Below are 7,712 nucleotides of genomic sequence, written 5' to 3' on the forward strand. Positions count from 1 at the left end.
AAAAGTAGATGAGGACAAGCTTTTAGGAAGGAGTATTGCATATCTCAAAGAGACCATGGATGAGGCTGTAAGGAGAAACATGGCTATTATTTTCATAGAGGGAAAGAGCATATGTGTGATGCAATGACATCCCAAATTCTCAATAGCCAAGAAGGAAGAAACCAAAAGGTTGAAGGAAGAAGCCAAACAGCTAAAGGCTGACAAAAGAGCACAAGCAAAGCTTGAAAAACAGCTAGAGTCAAGTCAGGCTGAAGATCAGAAAGTAATTGAAGACAAAGGTGAAGATGAAGCTATGGGGGACATGGTTGGTACTGAGATGGAGGAAAGAAGTAAGGAAGAATGGCAGAAAGGGAAAAGAAAGAAGGTCAATGCAAAGAGAAAGAAGGTAGATAAGACTGAAGAAACCCAATCAATATCCAAACCACTACCCTCCATTCCTGAACCCATTGTACCTGACCCCTTCATGAACATTCATGGTGAAACAATCATTCCCAAGGAGGAACCAATTGATTGGGACACCATCAAGTTGCCCACTTTCCTAACCTCTTCTCCATCATCAAAGAAGCAGAAAAGAAGAATCAAATCAACACCCTCTAAAGCCTCAATCAAATTCACACAGAAGCCTAAGTCCAAACCTCAAAACTCTAAAGATGATTATGTTCACATCTATGACATAAAAGAATTTTCAAACATTGAACTCTATCTGGATGAGCTGGAGGATGTAAGGGGAATAGCTGCCTACAGTCAGCTACCAGAAAGACTAGTGTTCAAATACAAAGGAGCTGGGGAAAGAACATGGCCTCTTCACAGAATTCTGAATGAAGGCTACACTACCTTGATTAGAGTCTACTCAGCCATACATAAAGATTCTGGCTTTACCAGAACTGCCAGGACTGAGATTCTCAACAAGATTGCCAACATAAGGAAAACTTGGAGGGAGCCCAATGCTTTGCCTAGAACTTTACTCATTCCAAAGAGAGGTATTACAATTCACAAATCACCTCATTGGTTGATGGAGTTCAGAGATAACAAAGGAGTTAGAAGATTTTTCAGAATTGAAGATCAACTAAAGATTGCCAGTAATGAAACTCTCAAGGATATGCAATCTAAGTTAGATATCAATGAAGAAGATGAAGCTGAATTCTACAGACAACTTCAACTTCAAATGGAGGAAAATGACAGGAGGCTAGGAAAGAAAACCAGGGATCAAAGGAAAAGAAAGTAATTTGCTCAAGCTAAAGGAGCACCCTTGGAAACACTGTACTTCTTCAATTTCATCTCAGCATATACACTTTTACAGCACTTTTGAATTTCTGCTTAGTTACAGTTTATATATTTGTTAAGTGTTTTATTATCATCAAGCTAAACCCAAATTTATGCCTACAGTTCTAGTAGACATAAATAGGGGGAGATTGTTAGGAATATGTGTATTAGTTTGATGATAAGTTCAGCAAAACACTTAAGTAGAAATCTAGTGTTTGTAGCCTCAACGGATAAGACCATCTTGGCTATCCGTTGAAGGAGTACCCTTACTTAGCAATAAGTTTGGTATTGTAGCACATCTCACTCTCTGATTTCAAGCTGTAATTCTTAGATGTTGTTAGGAGATAATCAGTCATGTTGACTACTAATGGATGTACAAATAGGAGGGCTAATTGTAAATATTTCATGCCTTGTAATTTTGTATAAGTGAAGAAGTGTCAACGGATATTGAAGACCCTCAACGGATGAGAAACTAAGCTTCAACGGATGCCTCTAATACTTCAACGGATAATATCCATCAACGGATAAGTGCTTCAACGGATAAAGCTTCAACTGCTAGAGCATCAACGGATAAAGCCATCAACGGATGAAAGCTTCAACGGATGCTCAGTCTCATAGCAGTTGATAGTGACAGTTAACAAAGCTGACAGAGGCACATGGATTGACAGAGATGTGGTAGCCTATTTCAGGAACAACAGAAAAAGCAGTCGTTTTTAGTCTGGTTCAAAATGGAAAGTCAATAGATAATTCCATATTACACTGGATAAAAATGGAACAGAAACAAGTGGAGAACTATTGTCTTATTGTACTTTATCTTTGTCTTCACTTGTAAACTTGGTGTTATATAAACCAAGTAGAAGCTAGTAATTAGATATAAATTTTCCAAGAACTGTTTAGAAATATCAAGAGAGAAAATCATCTAGTTTGTACTAGGAAGCAGCTGTGATTTAATTTTGAATCACAGATTTTCTGAAATAACACATCTCTGGTGGAACAACAAATCCACCAGAAAAGTTTTTAAGTTCTTTGTGCTCATTTCATTTGTGTTTAAATATATATCTGTCTGCATCAGCTCCAAGCAATTTACACACATTTGATCACTCAAACTCTTAGTCTGACAAACTACTCAAAACTTAAAAAAGTTTTGAGATTTACATTCAACCCCCTTCTGTAAATCTCATTGTTAGTCCACTGGGAATAACAGTTGTTCATAAGGATAACCAATCCATTAAACATTAAGATCTTCAAGAATGGGCCTTTCACTCCTACGGTAAGAGTTGAGGAATCTACAGATGGAGCCATGGTCATTTCAGCACATTATGCTCCTAAAGATCCTATAGAATACACCGACCCTGGATAGGAAAAAGTTTCTCTAGATAGTGGCTTGTAGCTGATCTTGATAGAGTCACTTGACAATGTAATGTACAATAACATTGTCAACCGTGATACAGCCAAACAGATCTGGGAGAAACTAGAGATATTGTGTGAAGGAACATAGGAAGTTAGGTCAAACCAAAGGAGGATTTTGGTTTCTCAGTATGAAGTGTTTATGGCTAAATAAAAAGAAGTTATTGATGAAGTTTTAGAAAGGTTCAACAAACTGATAAATGACTTGCAGCTGCATGACAAATATTATAAAGCTGAGGAGGTTAACCTAAAGTTTCTGCTAGCTCTTCCTGACCATCTAGAACAAAAGATATCAGCCATAAGAGAAGGAAGAGACTTGAGCAGAATGACTTTGGAAGTTCTATATGAAATCTTGAAAACTTATGAACTTGAGATGTTGCAAAGAAAGTCATTGAAAGCACATCATGGACATGTTATTGATGGTTCAAGTGATTTAATTGTAAATGATAGAGAAGAAAGTGAAGATGAGCAAGATGACCAAGTTTCTGTTGTTCAAGCTATGGAACAAAAGTGTTAAGTGGCATTTATGACATTTTATAATGCTCAATTAAGCTTTGAATTGATGTTTTTGTACTCAAGTTATTAAGTGTTTTAACATGTTTTCTAGTGTTTTTGCATTTTAGGTATTATCTAGGTAATCAGGTGAATTAGTATTGTTTTGGTGCTAATTTGGTGTCAAGGTGGTGTTGGAATAAAAGCTCATGGAAAGCCGACTCAAAGCAATAAAGAAAATCACAGATATGAAGTTTTTTCCAGAGGTACGGCGCGCCCGCGGTGGTCAAGCATACAGCCGTGCCCGGATGTCAGAAAGGCAGCGTGCCCGCGCTGTGATAGCGCGCGGCCACGCCGGTGCGAATTCAAAGAATCCTGATTCTATTATAATTACAATTGGAGGACTTCTGGATTACATGGGGCTGCTATATATATTCAAATAAAGGATGTTTTCAAGAGAGAGACGTACTAGAGCGCAAGGAGAGCCGTAAAAAGACCGTTTTAGCATGGATTCAATGAAGACGAAGAAGATCTTGTTTTTACTTGTGAACCTTTGTTCTAAGTTGTAACTTGGATGCTAGTTTTCTTACTTGTGAACCTTACTCTTGTTTCGTACTTGGTTATGTAATTTAAATATAAAGACTGCGTTTATTATACCATGCTTTTATCGGAACCCACGTTAATGATGAGTCCGATTATAGGCTAATCATTATCGTGGGGTTCTAACGGATTTATTTATGGATTTTTTTAGATAATTTGTTTCGATGCCTTAGTTTGTGTTAATTGTATGATAACCTAGTATTGGTTGTGCGTATTCGAACTTATAAGATAGTGTGTTAATTCTTAATGAAGCGACAATGAACTTAAGGATTTAGAACTTGCCATGCTAGCATAGGTTCATGTGTTACTGTTATGCATGATGCTTAGGTAATTTTAACCATCTTACTTGCCCTGTGTAATCATGATAGATAACTTGTACTTTAAACCGTTATGTTATCAAATTCTATAGACATATAGGGTCTCAATATAATTGGTGTCTATTCAGCTTCTATCTCTTTTGTGGATGTCTGATAGTATGTTATTCGTGCAACGAAAGTTGGCGTTTAGCAGTTCTGTGTTATCTGATTAGTGTCATCACCATTGCATGCTAAGGTTAAGAACAATAAGGCTATTGAATGAAGTATTTAATGAAGTTAGAATCCCATGTGTATCTCATATAATATACAACCCTCTTTACTCTCTCAGTTATAATTGTTAGTTTAATTCATAGTTATAAACAACCTCGATTTGTTATCGTCTTAGCATTGAATAATAACCATACATTGCTGCTTAAATGCATAAATTAATTAGGTAACGAAATCCAGACTCTGTGGGAACGAATCTGATTTATATCTTATACTACTTTCAAACGCATATACTTGCGTGAATTATTAGCGCGTGTTTAGCGACTAACAAGTTTTTGGCACCGCTACCAGGGACTGTAGTGTTAATTTTTAGTTTATGTATTTTCTATCAGTGGTTGTTATAGTTCATTGACTCGGACATTGTTACTTATCTGGTTCCTTGTCTTATTTCAGGTACTCTAGCGAGGGTGTATGCATACGCGTTCGCGTACTCGTAAGAGAACACTAGATAAAGTCAAGGTATAAGTTGTAGTGGTTCAAAAGGAAGTTTTTGAAGAAGAAAAGAAGGTAGAAGAAGAAGAGAATGTCGAGGGACCAGTTTTAGTAGAGATGGGTGATCAAGCAGAAAATCCTAAGGCTTTGATGGACTATTCTCAGCCTAAGATCAATGACATTCAGTCAAGCATCATCAGGCCAGCCATCAGGGCTAACACTTTTGAGATCAAGTCAAGCACGATTCAGATGATACATAACTCAATTCAGTTTGAGGGTTCTCCTACTGAAGACCCCAACATGCACATCAGGGATTTTATCGAGATATGAGACACTTTCAAGTTCAATGATATAATTGAAGATGCTATCAAGCTGTGACTCTTCCCATTCTATCTGAGGGACAAAGCTAAGTGCTGGTTACATTCTCTACCAGTAGGGTCTATCACCACTTGGGAAGATTTTGCTCAAAAGTTTCTCACTAAATTCTTCCTTATGGCGAAGACTGCTGCAATCAGGAATGCTCTTATTCAGTTTGCTCAGCAAACTGGAGAATCTCTGTGTGAGGCTTGGGATCAATATAAGGAGATGCTAAGGACGTGCCTACACCATGTCATGCCTGATTGGATGATTATTACCTGTTTCTACAATGGATTGGGTGCTACTTCTAGACCCATGCTCGATGCAGCATCAGGAGGAGCCTTGTGGGCTAAGAGCTAGGATGAAGCTTCTGAATTGATTAAACTAATGGTTGATAATGAGTACCAGAATCCTTCCCAGAGACTGACTCAGGAAAAGGTAGCCAGAATTCTGGAGTTGGATGCAGCAACTGCTATAGCTGCCCAACTTAAGGCTTTGACGATGAAGGTGGACACTTTGGCTAATCATGGGGTTAATCAAATTGCTAGTGTTTGTGAACTTTGTGGTGGTGCCCATGAGACTGATCGATGCACAATTTATAGTGAATCAGCTTAGTTTATGAGCAACTCTCAGCGTTCGCAGCAACCTGTGCCAGCCACTTATCATCCCAACAATCGCAATAATTCTAATTTCAGTTGCAGCAACGCTCAGAATGCTGTTCAACAGCCTTATTAGCAGTATCCAGCTAAGTAGTACAACCCTCCTGGTTTTCAGCAACCGTAATATGCACCAAGATAACAACTCCAGCTGCAACAAGCTAATGAAAAATCTGAACTAGAGGAATTGAAGCTTATGTACAAGAGTCAAGTTATTTCTATCAAGACCTTGGAAAATTAAATTGGTCAAATTGCCAATGCCTTGCTAAATCGTCAACCTGGTACATTACCTAGTGTCACTGAAGTGCCAGGAAGGAAGCTAATGAGCAGGTAAAGGCTTTGAGGTCTGGAAAGGTTGCGAATCCCGAACAAACTCAAGCGTTGACTAAAGAAGTTAGGGCTGAGAAAAAAGTAGAGCACCAGGAAGTAGAAGTGGAACCAAGGAAGACTACTGTTGATCACAATCCTCCTTAGGGTAATACAGGGGAGAAACAGATTTATCCTCCGCCGCCTTTTCCTAAGCGGCTACAGAAGAAAAATCCGGACAAGCAATTTGAGAAGTTTCTGGAGGTGTTTAAGAAACTTCATATCAATATACCTTTCGCTGAGGCTCTTGAGCAGATGCCTAGTTACACAAAGTTTATGAAAGGTATTCTCTCTCGTAAAGTGAAACTAGATGATTTAGAGATAGTCGCTCTCACGGAGGAATGCGGTGCTGTGCTGCAACAGAAGTTACCTCCGAAGCTTAAAGATCCAGGAAGCTTCACTATTCCGTGTACTATTGAAAAAGTGTCTTTTGACAGTTGCTTATGTGACTTGGGAGCTAGCATCAATCTGATGTCTTTGTCAATCTTCAAGCAATTGGACTTAACTGATCTAAAACCAATTTATATGACTTTGCAATTGGCCGACCATTCTATTACATATCCGCGAGGTATTATGGAGGATGTCTTGGTCAAGGTTGATAAACTCATTTTCCCTGCTGATTTCATTATTCTTGATTTCGAGGAGGATAAGAAGATTCCCATAATCTTGGGAAGACCTTTCTTGGTGACTGGCCGAACCTTGATAGATGTGTAGAAGGGTGAGCTCACAATGCGAGTGCTGGATCAGGATGTAACTTTTAATGTGTTCAATGCTATAAAATTTCCTACGGAAAATGAGGAGTGCTTAAAGGTGGAGTTGGTCGATTCTGTGGTTACTTCAGAACTTGATCAATTGCTAAGGTCCGATGCCTTAGAAAAAACCTTATTGGGAAATTCAGAGAGTGAAGATGATGAAGGTGAAGAAAAATTACAATATTTGAATGCTTCTTCCTGAAAGAGGAAGATAGATATGCCTTTTGAATCTCTTGGAATAGAGGAATTAAACAGAGCTCCTAAATGCCTCAAGCCATCTATTGAGGAAACTCCCACTCTTAAGCTTAAGCCTTTACCTGAGCATTTGATATATGCGTTTTTAAGTGATGAATCTACTTTGCATGTTATTATTGCATATGATCTTTCAGGTAGTGATGAGGAAAAGCTCCTGAGGCTTCTAAGAGAGTTTAAATCGACAATTGGTTGGACTACGGCAGATATCAAGGGAATCAGCGCTTCTTATTGCATGCATAAAATTCTGCTAGAGGAAGGTAGCAAGCCTACAGTTGCGCAGCAAAGAAGACTTAATCTGATCATGAAGGAAGTAGTGAAGAAAGAAATTCTTAAGTGGCTAGATGCAGGGATCATCTATCCTATTTCTGACAGTTCATGGGTAAGCCCGGTTCAATGTGTGCCGAAGAAAGGCGGAACTACTGTGGTAGCAAATAAAAGAATGAGCTTATTCCTATAAGAACAGTCACGGGGTGGAGAGTTTGCATGGATTACAGGAAGCTGAACAAGGCCACTAGGAAGGATCACTTCCCTTTTCCCTTCGTTAACCA

General features: G+C 38.6%; 1 non-coding gene across 1 annotated transcript; it reads right to left on the reverse strand.

Moving 5' to 3' along the window:
* Window positions 1-5,285: 5,285 nt before the first annotated feature.
* On the reverse strand, window positions 5,286-5,392 carry LOC141709157 (small nucleolar RNA R71). The gene has a single exon (XR_012569748.1). It is a non-coding gene; the product is annotated as a small nucleolar RNA R71 (small nucleolar RNA).
* Between the last annotated feature and the right edge of the window lie 2,320 nt (window positions 5,393-7,712).

This window comes from Apium graveolens, chromosome 2 (assembly GCF_009905375.1).
Source record: "Apium graveolens cultivar Ventura chromosome 2, ASM990537v1, whole genome shotgun sequence".
Classification (NCBI taxonomy): domain Eukaryota; kingdom Viridiplantae; phylum Streptophyta; class Magnoliopsida; order Apiales; family Apiaceae; genus Apium; species Apium graveolens.